The following is a 15,120-nucleotide window of genomic DNA, read 5'->3' on the forward strand; positions in this document are numbered from 1 at the left end:
CAGTGTAATAGATCATATATTGAAAAATAGTTAGAGCTCTCTTAATTTCTTTGGATAAGAACAGTATCAATTACTGAAGACTTTAATTTTGCTATTTTATATAAAAGTGCCTCATTTGCTGCCAGGAACTAAGCTGAGAAGAGTCAACATATGTTATGTAAGTGCCAAAAGGTAATACCTCCATAAAACTAATTTTCCATGGAAGCCATAGAAGTTCATAGTATTCCCTGTAGTAATGGGACTTGCAAACACAAATGCATGAAGACTTTTATTTTACCCGATATCTGTATCAACTTTTACTTGTAACCTGTACATCCAACTCTCTATATAACATCCAAAAATCTTTCATTTGTGAAGTTATAGCAAAATATATACCAATTTATAATATTCAGCTGTATCTTGTTAACTTTTTCAAAAGCTTTGAAGCACAAAATATCTCTTCTGTTATTGTGCGGTATATCTTGCATGTGTAGAAAATAAATTGCCTAAATTTAGCATATATAAACGTTAGAGAGAGAGAGAGAGATTTGGATTAATAGCTTTTGCAGGATTAAAAGTAATTAGTTGTACTTAAGCAAAAATGTATTGTGTTGAGCAGCATGAAATAAAAGGCTAAATAATACCATAAATATGGAAAGGAAAAGAGATAACGAAAGATAAAGCAGAAAAATAGCAAATAAAAACATGATGTATGCTAAAATAGGCTTAGCTGAGCTCACGTATTCTCAAATAATTCTGGGATATGTGTACACAAGTCCTAGTTGTGGTCTGTGTTGTTTTGGTTTCCTTACACTATTTCTACATTTTTATGATTGAAGAAGGCAGTTTATTTTAATTTCCACTTCATGTAATAAGTGATAGACTGTGAATGTTCACAGGAAGACCATTTCAAAATCTATTTAGAGAACAATGGATTTATATACTGTATTAAGTAATCTCTTTCCTTCCTTAGAAGGAAAAGTGGGGAAATTCCCCATTGGAGAAGACCGATAGATCACCATTTCTCTTTTCTTGTATGAAACTTATGTAATGATTACTATAGTGCATTCCTCAGGTATCTAGAATTGTCATTGAAGTCAATGGGAGTTGTGAGTATATAAGGAATTTAGAATCTGTTGCTCTAGATACTTGGGTGGTGACTAATCTGTCCTCTACACCCTCCCTCCCCCTTTATGCTGTTTGGTAAACAAAATGAATGAGTGCTCTAAGGCCTTGGCTACACTGGCGCTGTACCGCGCTGCCACTTCCTGCTCTCGGGGGGGGAAAACCCCCCCCCCCCCCCACACCGAGCGCAGCGATTGCAGCGCTGTAATGCGCCAGTGTAATCAGCGCCTGCAGCGCTGCACGCTCGCTCACAGCGCTGCAAGCTATTCCCCTCGGAGAGGTGGAGTACTTGCAGCGCTGCGAGAGAGCTCTGGCAGCGCGACTACGCTCGCGCTTCACAGCGCTGCCATGGCAGCGCTGTGAATTCTCCAGTGTAGCCAAGGCCTAAGAAGGAGAGCTTTTCAAAAGCATGAAGCAGTGGTCTCATACTGCTCCCATTCACTTCAAAGGAAGCAGAGTTAGGCTTATACTGAGTGATCTAGCAAATCCCATCTTTACAGAAATGCTTTTCCCACCATGCAGGGAAAACATTAAAATTACAAGTTTGGTTTGATCATTCTAAAACACAAGTATCACTGAACAAATGGCTGTGGAAGCCTTTGATAGGTTAATTGGTGCAAGTGTAACAACTTTTATAGATTTATTTCTAGGAGACCCCTAACATGCATGCTACACCTAATAAGAAAATGTACTTATCAGCCAATCTGTGTGTGTGTGTGTATGTAAATAAGCTCGTTTTTCTGAATAATGTAGAATGCCATTGAGCTTGCAAATTGTTCATGATTATATTATTTTAAAAGTATATTGACATTTTTATGACCTTTTTGTACATAATGTCTATAGAACTCCAAGACTTATTTCCACTTGTGGCAGATTGTTTGGAGAACTGGCCAAACTCAAGAAATGGAAGATATATTCCTCTGAGTCTACTTTGGTTCATTTTATTTGAGTTGAAGGTATAATATGTCTAATTTGAAATGGAGATGCCTTGAATGAAAATGCAGTATAAAGCTGATCAGTTCCTCTGCTTTTAACTAGTGGAAAGGAGACTTTTTTCTATTTATTTATTTTTTCTTGAGATTTGTGCCACTCAATTAAGTAAACTTAAAGTATAGTGAAGTCTTTCAAAAAGTCTCCTTCTTTTAATAATAGATCGTTTTCCTACTGTAACTTTCTAGGAAGTATTTCACACAACATATTCTTTCTGGTCCCATGGTTTGTCTTGGTGGCCACGACTTGTGCTATCTTAAATGTTCACGTCACTTCAGCAAAAAGTAAAACCCAAGACACTTAACTCTTATAAACGATTTAATAGTATTTACAATGAGAGGTGCTTTAACTGTGAATAAGTGCCATACCAAATCTTAACTTACAGAACTAATAGGTGTAAATAATTATATAGGAGACCACTTTATGGCTTCATTACGTTATAAATATAGTGGGCTAAATTCACCCTTAGTGTAACTCCACTGAAGTCAATTTTGTTAAGTTTGAATCTTTCACAGTAGTATTCTACCTCTAAACTAGAGTCTTAAAAAACAACAATTAGGCCTTGATTTGTCTTTATACTTCTCACTATTTTCTGTGAAGAATGTTGAGTGGTTAAACTGGTACAATTCGTATATTTTCTATGATTGTTTATACTTACGAATTTATTGGTTCTGATATTTAGTTTGTACCTCTGAGTTTTGATTTTTAAATAAATTATTTGTACACTTATTGGATATGTTTGAGCTTGGTGCTAAGTTTATAGAAATATGTCTGATAGTCACTTTCTTTCAGTTAAGAGTTTTCTGTAGTGCCTTTAATCTGAAGCTCTCCAAGTGATTTACAGATATGAAAATCAGTAAGTCATAATAGTCAGTAAGGTAAGTATTGGATTTTATGCTTGGATGCAGAGAGATAAAGAGGTTAAGGACCCACCTTACCACTGATGAAAATTGGAGCAGGACTGGGTCTTAAGTGACTTACCTAAAGTTATAAATCAAGTTGTTGAGAGTCATGATTTTTGGGGTCCTGACTCCCAGTCCCCTGTTTCAAACTCTTTTTGTTTTTCAGGTTGTCTTATGATCAGATTCAGAGGGCTTGGAGGTGTTCTGCACAAAACCATGATTTTTGGGCAGAGGATACAACAAATTTGCTCCTCCATTTTTAGATCTTCTTTTGCCTCACATATTGCTTGATGCCCCTGCACAGTCTTCTTTCCTCCCAAAGGACTAAGGCAATGGATGACATCCTAGGGAAAAAAAGAACAGAGAGCTTAAAGCAAGTAGCTGCTGAGCTGAATTAATTTAGAAGTGCAGAGAGCCAAAGAGTTGAAGCAACATGAGGCTTTGAAAAAAACAAAGTGAATATAAGGTGTGAAACGGCCATTGCACAGGGGCAAAGGGCACTGGGGTGGTTAGTGCCCAACCAAAGTCCTGGGGTACACAGCCAAGATTTCTTTGAAGTCCATCCTACAACCGTTCTAGAAATAAATTTAATGAAAAGGAGCAAGATCAACTCTGACTAGGTTGAAGAGCCAGACTGGCAGTTGAAAAATTATAATTCCAGTGTGGAGTTTTCACTTAGTGCAGTTAAGGAACCATTTCTAAGCTCTAAGCGTGCTGTACTCTGGGTGGCACAGGAGCATTAGCAGAGAAGTGTCTCTTGATTCACTACTGCAGCTTTTAGTGACTAAGAACCTTCAGAGATGGGGATTTCAGTCCTCCTTGAGCTAGGGAGCACAAGATCCAGGAATGAGAATCCTGCCAGGAAATCATCAAGAGGTACAGAATTACAGGGTAAATTAATCCCCCTCTAATTCTGTAGAACTGCCAGGTGGCTGCCATGCAATTAAAAAAAAAAATTCTAAAGGTCATTTGGATTTTACCAAACCAGCCAACCCACTTCCTTCAAAATATTCTAGCAGCTCAGGACTGTGCAGAGCCATATAGAATTGCAGGTTGTTACAAAACCTCAGTTAAATAAAAAAGTGTCATTAAAAATATTTGTGAAAATGTGAGGTTTTTGTTTTGTTTGCAGACCCTGTAGGAAAAATGATTCAGTCCTGACATCACAGCCCTTTTGTTAGCGCACAAGAGCCAGAAGGTGAAATGGATTAGAAAGTAAAATTACACTGGTTGGTTTAATTTCTATTGTCCGTTCTGCCTGAGATTCACAAAATAAAGAGCATTGAGTGGTAAACATTTAGATCTTTAGATTAAAGTGAGAGAATTTAGTTTTCATTTTTAAAATGAGATTATGTAGAAAGTGTCCTAACCAAATTATTTTGGGGGACAGGAGGGAGGTCAGGGGAATTAGGCCAGATCCTTATCAGGTCTAAATAGGCATAGTTCCATTGGCTTCAAAACTCTTTAAATCATAATGGGCTTCAATGGAGCTTTGCTAATTTACACCAGCCAGAGACCTGACCCAGGACCAGAAAAACGAAGTGAGGAGGAGGCGGCGACGGCAGCGCAGCGACAAGAGTGATGAGGACATGGACATGGACACAGAGTTCTCTCAAACCGCGGGCCCCGGTGCTTTGGAGATCATGTTGTTAATGGGGCAGGTTCTATCCGTGGAACGCCGGGAAACAAGCACAGACTGGTGGGACCGCATAGTGTTGCAGGTGTGGGACGATTCCCAGTGGCTGCGAAACTTTCGCATGCGTAAGGGCACTTTCATGGAACTTTGTGACTTGCTTTCCCCTGCCCTGAAGCGCCAGAATACCAAGATGAGAGCAGCTCTCACAGTTGAGAAGCGAGTGGCGATAGCCCTGTGGAAGCTTGCAACGCCAGACAGCTACCGGTCAGTCAGGAATCAATTTGGAGTGGGCAAATCTACTGTGGGGGCTGCTGTGATGCAAGTAGCCAAAGCAATCACTGAGCTGCTGCTATGAAAGGTAGTGACTCTGGGAAATGTGCAGGTCATAGTGGATGGCTTTGCTGCAATGGGATTCCCTAACTGTGGTGGGGCGATAGATGGAACCCATATCCCTATCTTGGCACCGGAGCAGCAGGGTACCCAGTACATAAACCGCAAGGGGTACTTTTCAATGGTGCTATAAGCACTTGTGGATCACAAGGGACGTTTCACCAACATCAACGTGGGCTGGCCGGGAAGGGTTCATGGCGCTCGCGTCTTCAGGAACACTAATCTGTTTAAACGGCTGCAGCAAGGGAGTTACTTCCTGGACCAGAAAATAACCGTTGGGGATGTTGAAATGCCAATAGTTATCCTTGGGGACCCAGCCTACTCCTTAATGCCATGGCTCATGAAGCCATACACAGGCAGCCTGGACAGTAGTCAGGAGCTGTTCAACTACAGGCTGAGCAAGTGCAGAATGGTGGTAGAATGTGCATTTGGTCGTTTAAAAGGTCGCTGGCGATCGTTACTGACTCGCTCAGACCTCAGCCAAACCAATATCCCCATTGTTATTGCTGCTTGCTGTGTGCTCCACAATCTCTGTGAAAGTAAGGGGGAGACCTTTATGGCGGGGTGGGAGGCTGAGGCAAATTGCCTGGCTGCTGATTACGCGCAGCCAGATACCAGGGTGATTAGAAGAGCACACCAGGAAGCGCTGCGCATCAGAGAAGCTTTGAAAATCAGTTTCATGACTGGCCAGGCTACAGTGTGAAATTTCTGTTTGTTTCTCCTTCATGAAAACCCGCCCCCTTTATTGACTCATTCTCTGTAAGGAACCCACCCTCCCCCTTCCCCCAGCTTGCTTTCAAAGGAAATAGTCACTATCGTTTAAAAAATCATTTATTCTTTATTAATTGATTATAAAAAGAGGGAGAGAACCTGGGTGGGGTTTGGGAGGAGGATCGGCGGGAAGGAAAAGGCCACTAAAAAAAGGTTAAAAAAATGACAGCCTTTTGCTTGGGCTATCCACTGGGGTGGAATGGGAGGGTGTACGGAGCCTCCCTCCCCCGCGTTCTTACACGTCTGGGTGAGGAGGCTATGGAATATGGTGAGGGGGGTTATACAGGGGCTGTAGCGGCACTCTGTTATCCTGCTGCCATTCCTGAAGCTCCACCAGATGCCGGAGCATGTCTATTTGCTCATGCAGCAGCCCCAGCGTTGCATCCTGCCTCCTCTGATCTTCCTGCCGCCACCTCTCATCTCGAGCGTCTCTCCTGTCCTCACATTGGTCCCTCCTGTCCTCACGTTCACTGGCTTCTTTCCTATACTTTGAAACTGTGTCCTTCCACTCATTCAGATGAGCTTTTTCACTGTGGGTGGATTCCATGATTTCCGCAAACATCTCGTCTCGCATCTTCTTTTTCCGACGCCTTATCTGAGATAGCCTTCGGGACGGAGGAGGGAGGCTTGAAAAATTTGCAGCTGCTGGAGGGAGGGAAAAAAGGAGAGAATTTTTTTAAAAGATACATTTTGCAGAACAATGCTTATACTCTTTCACCGTGACCAACACTATTCACATTACATAGCACATGTGACTTCTGTGCAAGGTCGCATTTTGCCTCTTAATATTGAGTGCCTGTGGCTTTGCTGCTAGAGATCACAGACGCAGGTCCGGGCAACAGAATTCGGCTTGCATGCGGCCATGGTAAGCCATTGTCTTTCGGCTTCTGCGCCCTCCTTTCCCACATACCAAGCAAAGCCCATTGAGTGCTGCGGTTTTCCTGTTAACCTTCAGCAGCAGAAAACAAACTAACCACCCCCTGGTCCTGCCCTTGCTGACTGGCCCTCCACCTCCACTTCCACCTCAGAGGGCTGGGTGGTCGTCCGGGGGAAGCGCAGCACCCGCAAAGTGCGGGCTCGATCCTTCCCCTCCGATGAGGAGGGAGAGCGGGCCCCCTGAAAGATGCTGCGGGGGGCTGAGGTTGCTAACTGCGCCCCCGGACAGTGCCCAGTAGGAGGTGCCAGCTATGGAAACCGTGGCAGCGGATGGAGGGGATCCTGCTCCCCTTGTCGAGTCCCCCCCGAGGAGGCTTCATTGGAAGTTCCCACAGCCCCTATACCACCTGTGCCCCCCGCTGCCACCGATACCGGGCAATTGTTGCCTCTGTGACTGGCGGGGAGGTTGCTGGGGCCGAGGGGACTGAGTTCACCTCTATATTTGATGAGTTCAAGGCCCTGGGTCTGACCCCGGTCACCCAGGGGGAGGGCGGGCCTCGATCTGGACGGTGGCTTAGTTCCGCCACCCCCTCCTGCTCCCTGTCCCTCACCCCACTCTGCCGCCCCCGCTCTTGTCCTCGGGGCGCCCCTGACCCTACCCATCAGCCCGGCCGCGGATACCGCCCCATGTGAGGCCGCCGAGCCCCTTGGGGAGATGGCCGATGCTGAGCGGCCGGTTCCTGCCCCTGATCCCGCCCCTTCCCCCAATCCTGGCCCCGATGCATCACCTGTCCCTGCTGCCCCCATCCCCTTGGCCCTAGATCCTGGTCGAGAGGAACCGCACCCCAGCAGCTCGGCTGCTGGGGATCATGAGTCCACTTCTGTCCCCATTCCCATTCCAGTCCCTGCCCCTGATCCTGTCCCTGTCCCCTCTCCTGCCCCAGTCCCAACTCCCGTCTTGGTCCCTACCCCTGATCCTGCCCCTGCCCCCGAAGCATCACCTGTCTCCCTTCCACGTCCCATTCTCTTGCCGCCCCCGAGGTTGTCTCGTTCCCACTACCCACGGACAACCCTCACGGGCGGTTTTTGTGTCTCCCCTTCCCACTACTGTAGGGGCTGCACTATTCCCTCCACCGCCCCCTCCTTTGCCGGGGATGGGGATGGGCTGCCCAGTGCAGCGGCGCCGGGGCTTGGCCCCTTGTTTGCCCGTCTCCGTGGGCCATGAGGATCTCTCAGGGGCCCCACCGGAGGACGGCAGCGGATTGGCTGCTGTGTCCCCCCCGTGCTGAGGGATGAGCTGCGCCTCTTCCTGACGGACACCCGAGGCTTACAAGCAAGGTGCAGCTCGCCCTCCAGCGCTGGGGGGACTTCCATCGTGTCCTCCGGGCCGTGAAGGCTCTTTTAGGGGAGGGGAGAGGGACCAGGAGGCAGGACATCGCGGCCTACCGGCGGGCCCGCAAATTCCGCGACTCCCTCTTGACTTTTGGGGTTGAGACCTGGCTCTTGCGGGGCCCGCTGGAGGCCGTCGATCACCCTGCCCTTGAGGATCCACCCCAGCCCTCACTATGACATTTACCATCTTTGCATCATTAAACACCCGGGGCTGTAGGGTGGGTCTCCGCAGGAGCCAGGTGCTCTCCTTCCTTCGGGGGGGGGGGGTACTCTGTGATCTTCCTGCAGGAGACCCACATGGCTCCAGCCGTCGAGGCTAGCTGGCGGCTGGAGTGGGGGGCAGGGGCAGCGGCGCGCCTTTCCCTCGGCACGGTGGTGGTGGGATGTGGGGAAGGTTCGCGCGTGGCTCTTCTGCCGAGACTACACCCGGGGCGCCAGCTGGCGGAGGGATGCGCTGATAGGGCAGTTGGAGCGGGAGGTCTTAGAGCTAGAGAGGCATCTAGACTCCGGCCCCGAGGATCCACCCCTCTGCGCAGTGTACCGGGAGAAGCAGGAGGAGCCCTGGAAGACCACCAGGCACGGGGCGCGTTCATTCGATCCTGCATCCGTCTCCTTCGGGAGATGGATCGCGGCTCCTGCTTCTTCTACGCCCTGGAGAAAAAGAGGGGGGCCAAAAAGCATCTCACCTGCCTCCTGGCGGAGGATGGCGCCCCCCTCACGGATCCGGAGGAGATGCATGGAAGGGCCAGGGCCTTCTACGCCGATCTTTTCTCCCCGGATCTGACCGAAGCCAAAGCCCGCAGCGTACTCTGGACCAAGCTCCCGACGGTCAGCGCGGGTGACCGAGACCGGCTGGAGCTGCCTTTCTCTCTGGCCGAGTTCTCGGAATCCCTCCGTCTCATGCCCACCAACAAATCTCCGGGCATGGATGGGCTGACCGTGGAGTTCTACCGCGTGTTCTGGGATGTCCTCGGCCCAGACCTTGTTACCATCTGGGCCGAGTCCTTGCAAAGCGGGGTCCTCCCTCTCTCGTGCAGGCGAGCCGTGCTCGTTCTGTTGCCGAAGAAGGGGGACCTCCGCGACTTATGGAACTGGCGTCCCGTCTCACTCCTCAGCACGGACTATAAGGTCGTAGCGAAGGCCATCTCGCTGCGGCTGGGGTCCGTGCTGGCAGACGTGGTCCATCCCGACCAGACCTACACCGTCCCGGGCCGGACCATCTTTAATCTGTACTTGGTCCGGGACCTATGAGAGCTCGGGCGTAGGGATGGTCTGTCATTCGCCCTCCTGTCCTTGGACCAGGAGAAGGCATTCGACAGGATGGACCACGGGTATCTCCTGGGCACTCTGCGGGCGTTCGGCTTCGGGCCCCAGTTTGTGGGTTTTCTCCAGGTGCTGTACGCTGAGGCGGAGTGTCTGGTCAGGCTCAACTGGACCCTGACCGAGCCGGTCAGCTTCGGGCGGGGAGTACAGCAGGGGTACCCCCTCTCGGGCCAGCTGTACACTCTGGCGATCGAGCCCTTCCTCTGTCTCCTCCGTCGGAGGATGGCAGGGTTGGCACTTTGGGAGCCGGAGCTGCGGCTGGTCCTGTCTGCGTACGCCGACGACGTGCTTCTCGTGGTTCAGGACCTGGGTGACCTGGTGCGGGTGGAGGCCTGTCAGGCCGTTTACTCGGCGGCCTCCTCCGCCCGGGTCAACTTGGTCAAGAGCTCTGGCCTGGTGGTCGGGGATGGGTGGCAGGCGAGCTCCCTCCCACCCGCGCTCCAAGCCATTTGGTGGAGCGCAGGTCCGCTGCTCTATCTCGGCGTTTACCTTTCCGCCATGCATCCTTCGCCGCCGGAGAACTGGCAGGATTTAGAGGTCAGGGTGGGTGAGCGGCTGCAGAGATGGACAGGACTGCTCCGGTGTCTCTTCCTGCGAGGGAGGGCGCTGGTGCTGAACCAGCTCGTCCTGTCCATGCTCTGGCACCGGCTCAACACCCTGAGCCCAGCCCCGGGGATCCTGGCCAGGCTCCAGAGAATAGCCCTGGAGTTTTTCTGGCCAGGACTGCACTGGGTCTCTGCAGGGGTTCTGAGTCTTCCCCTGGAGGAGGGAGGACAGGGCCTGGTCTGCCTTCGTAGCCAGGTCCATGTCTTCCGCCTCCAGGCCCTGCAGAGACTCCTTTATGGTGCAGGTAGTCCGGCGTGGAGCACGTTAGCGCACGCCTTCCTCCGCCGCCTCCGAGGGCTCCGATACAACCGGCAGCTCCTTTTTCTTCACCCGAGAGGTCTTCCTTGAGACCTCTCGGAGCTGGCAGTCTTCTACCAGGACCTCCTCCGGGCCTGGAAGCTTTTTTTTTGGCGACCAGGTCCATTGTGGCCACCGAGGGCGCGGACCTCCTCGCGGAGCCCCTGCTACACAACCCTGATCTCCGTGTGCAGGTGGCGGAGTCTCCCTCGGTGTGCCAGAGGTTGGTCCTGGCAGAAACCACCAGGGTCGGCGACCTCCTGGACTACGATGGGGGGACTGGGTGTATCCCCGTGCGCTCGGCCGGCGCATGGGGCTCTCCACCCTTCCGACCCCCCTGCGTGTACTCCAGGAGGTGGGCGCTGCCTTGTCGCCCCCTTCTCTCAGCTTCCTGTGGCAGGCCCTGCAAGAGGGTGCTCCCCGCCCACTCCTCACCCCGGGCCCTCCGGACCTTTTTATTGGGCCCCTGTTCCGCGAGCCCCCCCGGCTTCCCCGTTCCCGTACTCTGAGCCGGCTGCACACCCTGCAGCCGGTCTGGTTCCGAACTGCGCACAGAGACCACCTGTACACGCTCGTGCTCCACACACTGCATCTCCTCACCCTCACGTCCCGCCCCGATACCAAGTGGCGGGACTATTTACTGCCTGTGGAGGGTGAGGAGCCCCGGTGGGCCAGCCTTTATTCTACCTTAGTCCCACGGCCCGCCAGGGACATTGTTTGGCGGCTCCTTCACAGAGCCGTGAGCACAGGTGTGTACCTTGCGCGGTTCACCCCTATTCCCGAGGCCTGCCCCTTCTGCGGCGTGAGGGAGACCCTGGCGCACGCCTACCTCGAGTGCGCCAGGTTTCAGCCCCTGTTCCGGCTCCTCCAGAACCTATTGTTGAGGTTCTGGCTGCACTTTTCCCCATACCTGTTCATTTATGCACACCTTATCCATGGCCCCACGAAGTCGCGAGACCTCCTCGTCAACCTCCTCCTGGCCTTAGTCAAAGTCACCATCTACAATACCAGGAGGAGGATGTTGGATGAGGGGGTGCTCTGCGACTGTGTGGCCTATTTCCGTACCTCCCTGGTCTCATGTGTCCGGGCAGAGTTCCACTGGGCAGCGTCCGCTGGCTCCCTTGACACCTTTGAGGAGCAGTGGGCGCTGTCCGGGGTTCTCTGCTCGGTGTCCCCGTCCGGCACCCTTATTTTGAACCTTTGACCTTCACTCCACTCCCTGTTTTTTTCATTAGTTGTCCCAAGAGATTAGTTGGTTCCTGGGTCCTGTGGTCCCTCATGCTAGGCTGGGGGAGGGGCCTTTAGAAGTGGGCGGGCTTGCGTCCGCCCACCTCCCAGTTCTACCAATAAGGCCTCACTACAGAGCAGTAGTTTTTTCTTTTTCAAAGTCTCACTTTTCTGCTTTCTAAATATCTGGTAAATCAATAGAAACCTGAGCTAGGTTGCAAATTTCCTTCTCATGGGCCTTCCTCTATAGCAATGGTTCCCAAACTTTAACAACCCGCAAAGCCCTTTCACTAAAATATTCCATGGATTTTCTCCCTTACCTCAGCATAAATTATAAAAGCAGTGATCTTGGCGATATAAAATTTGTTTTTATGACATGCTTATTACACACTATTAATTATTATTTATCATTACAGTATTTTTATTACATTATGAAAACACCAACACTCTTCCAAGATCTCACTTTTGTAGCTTGTATCACTTTTGATTAAGCCTGTTATAAGACAAGGCTCCTATCAGAGGTGCCAGTAGAAAAAAGGGGAGCAGGGGCAAAAGCCCTGAGGCCTGGGGGGGCACTGCCAGAAAAGTGGGGGGGCCCACGGAAAAACGGGGAGGGACCTGGGCAGGCCGACGGCACATGACCCTCATCCCCTCCCCCATACTGGCACCTCTGGCTCCTATGTTTCATCAAGGAATATCAGATGTGAAACAGCATGAAGGTATTTAGAGTTCCTCCTACACAAGCATTCAGGTCTTGAGCAGTCCAGACAAACAATGACGTTACAACAAAGCTTAAACTTGTTCTTCATAATAATTTAAAAACAACACTAGCAGCCTATTTAATTTTAAAAACAGCAAAAAATATCCGCCTCCCTTTCTATTTCATAAAAGGAGGCTTGAAGTTTAAATCTCTTCAGTGTGATAGATATGCTTGCTTTGATCTGCTTAGCTCTTGGAAGTCCCCAAGGCTGCGGGATGCTGGTCCCATGCTGCCTGGGGTCCCTATGGACAGCTCTGTCCGCCATTAGGGAATTTTTTCCTGAGAACCCCCTGCAACATTTTGTGAACCGCCAGGGCAGGGGTGGCCAACCTGAGCCTGAGAAGATGCCAGAATTTACCAATGTACATTGCCAAAGAGCCACAGTAATATGTCAGCAGCCCGCCATCAGCTCCCCCCCATCGGCATCATCGCCGATCTGTGCCTCTCCCTCCCGCCCTGCACCTCCTGATCAGCTGTTTCGTGGCATGCAGGAGGCTCTGGGGGGAGAGGGGGAGAGGAGCGAGGGCACAGCAGGCTCAGGGGAGTGGGTGGGAAGGGGTTGAGTGGGGGCAGGGCCTGTGGCAGAGTCAGAGGTTGAGCAGTGAGCACCCCCTGACACATTGGAAAGCTGGCACCTGTAGCTCCAGCCCCGGAGTCGGTGCCTATACAAGGAGCTGCATATTAACTTCTGAAGAGCCGCATGTGGCTCCGGAGCCACAGGTTGGCCACCCCTGCCCCAGTGGTTCACTAACCCCAGTTTGGGAACCACTGCTCTATAGGGAAGCTCACATTGGTGTAACTACACAGATGTAAGTACTCCTATGTAGTTAGAACAGTGCACATCCCTAATGGTCCTTAGTTTACGTATGTTACTGATCTGAAGGTGTATCTACATTAGAGATTTGCAAAGTGTAGCTACATTGATTTAGTTGCAATAGATAGAGTGTGCACTCTGTAGGGCTCTGAGTATAGGGACAGTACTTCTTTTGTGTGGTTGGGAGACACAGAATGTTGTGATGATCAAGAGCTCAATGTGTAACATTGATAGGTAGCAGTTTTGTTGCTGTAAGGAAAAACCATGGATCTGCCAAGGAACATAAGAAGACTCGGTTAATAAAATATAGCAAATTTTGTGCTATTTCTAATACATGGATTCAATCTTTCTCTTTCCATTCCTTACTTCCCATCTTTGCATTCTGTAAAGTGTCCTGTGATACAGTGTATGAAGGAGCTAAGGAGCAGCTGTGAGGCCATGTGACTACACACACACACACACACACACACACACACACACACCCCACCCCTGAGTGTGCTCCAGGTGGAGGAAGGAGCTTAAGTGGGAGCCAGATAATTCAAAAGGGTGCAGGCAGGATAGGAGGATAGATATCTCCTCAGAGCTCCTGAACAATGGCCATCTTTTCCACCCTTCCTCTCAGGAGTGAGGAAAGGATAGAGACACCAAGAGCCCCAGCTTGAGGGTGAGCCACCCATCAGGGTCCAGAGGTGGGCTGCAGACCCTTCCTCTTGTGAGGATGTGGGATTCTTCCTATCACTTTGGACTTTGTTATCCTGGAAGGGGGTGAACCAAATTGGTGATCTGGCCCGAGAGCTGATTCGTCATCCACCTAAAGGCTGGCTGTCACATTATCAGAGAAGTTGCTGAAGAGAGGCACCTGGTGAAGTGGGGCCTGAATGTGGTGGACCGCCATTTCAGCACTTATATAGAAACAACATGGCATCCTTCACATGGCATTACCTCACAAGTAAGGTGTGTGTCAGGTCGTGCTGCATGAAGGATAACACTTTGTAGAGAAAAATGGCAAAGCAGGACTCTGTGTGCCCCATACTTGCAAGGTCATGCCAGCAGGTGTGGGGGCAAGCTGTCAGGGGCAGGAAAACCTGTACTTAAAAAAAAATCAGAACTGCACCCTGGACTGGACACCAGCGGTAAGCCCAGCCTGCTATCATATGGCCCCTTTACATGGATCAGCCTCTGTTCGTGAAAAAGCGGGCAGGGAAAGGGAGTCAGTACTTCCATTGGTGCCCTGCACAAAGCCAGGATCTGTGCAAGGAAAGATAGGAGAGTGTGTACATGTGTGTGAGGTGGGGAGGTTAACATGCATCCTTACATACATGAGTTGTCCCAATTACTTATTTATTTGTAATTAGGTAGCATCAAAAAGCCCTAATTATGATCAAGGCTCTGTTGAGCATATCTGTACAAATACATAAAATACAGGCCTTGTCCTAACATGTTCACAATCTAGTGACTAGTCGCATGAATAATAGTTGCAGGTTTGTGCTCTCTAACCTTACGTCCTCACTAGGCACCAAGACAGCCTCTTTATATGTACATTTTGGGGGGGAAAACACATATAAAAATACATTCCTATAAATCCAATATTGTAGACAGTTTAGAATAAATTGATAAATGCTACAGGAATGATAATTGGGTAGTAAAATGTAATAGTGATAGCAAGCATTGTGCTTTAGTGTTATAATAGACTTTAATAAGTCATAAGAACATAAGAATGGCCATACTGGGTCAAACGAGAGGTCCATCTAGCTCAGTATACAGTCTTCTGACAGTGGCAGTATAGTATCCAAAGGCTGAATGGGTAAAACAACTTACAAAAGCCGCACGGCTTGAAAGATGCTTAATATTGATCCTTTGTGTCTCTCCATGTTGAATCGTCGATGACTTATCACATTAGCCCCTATCCCTGATTTATCCTTCCTCACCTCATCTGCTGTGAAATCCGTGTCAAATCTTCCCCTAAACTCTCTTAGCTAAATCTCTAACACCAAACCTAAAGAGAATCTAACAAGATTTAACCGTAACAATA

The sequence above is a fragment of the Terrapene carolina genome, unplaced genomic scaffold (genome assembly GCF_002925995.2).
Source record: "Terrapene carolina triunguis isolate 2854851 unplaced genomic scaffold, T_m_triunguis-2.0 Scaffold558, whole genome shotgun sequence".
Classification (NCBI taxonomy): domain Eukaryota; kingdom Metazoa; phylum Chordata; order Testudines; family Emydidae; genus Terrapene; species Terrapene triunguis.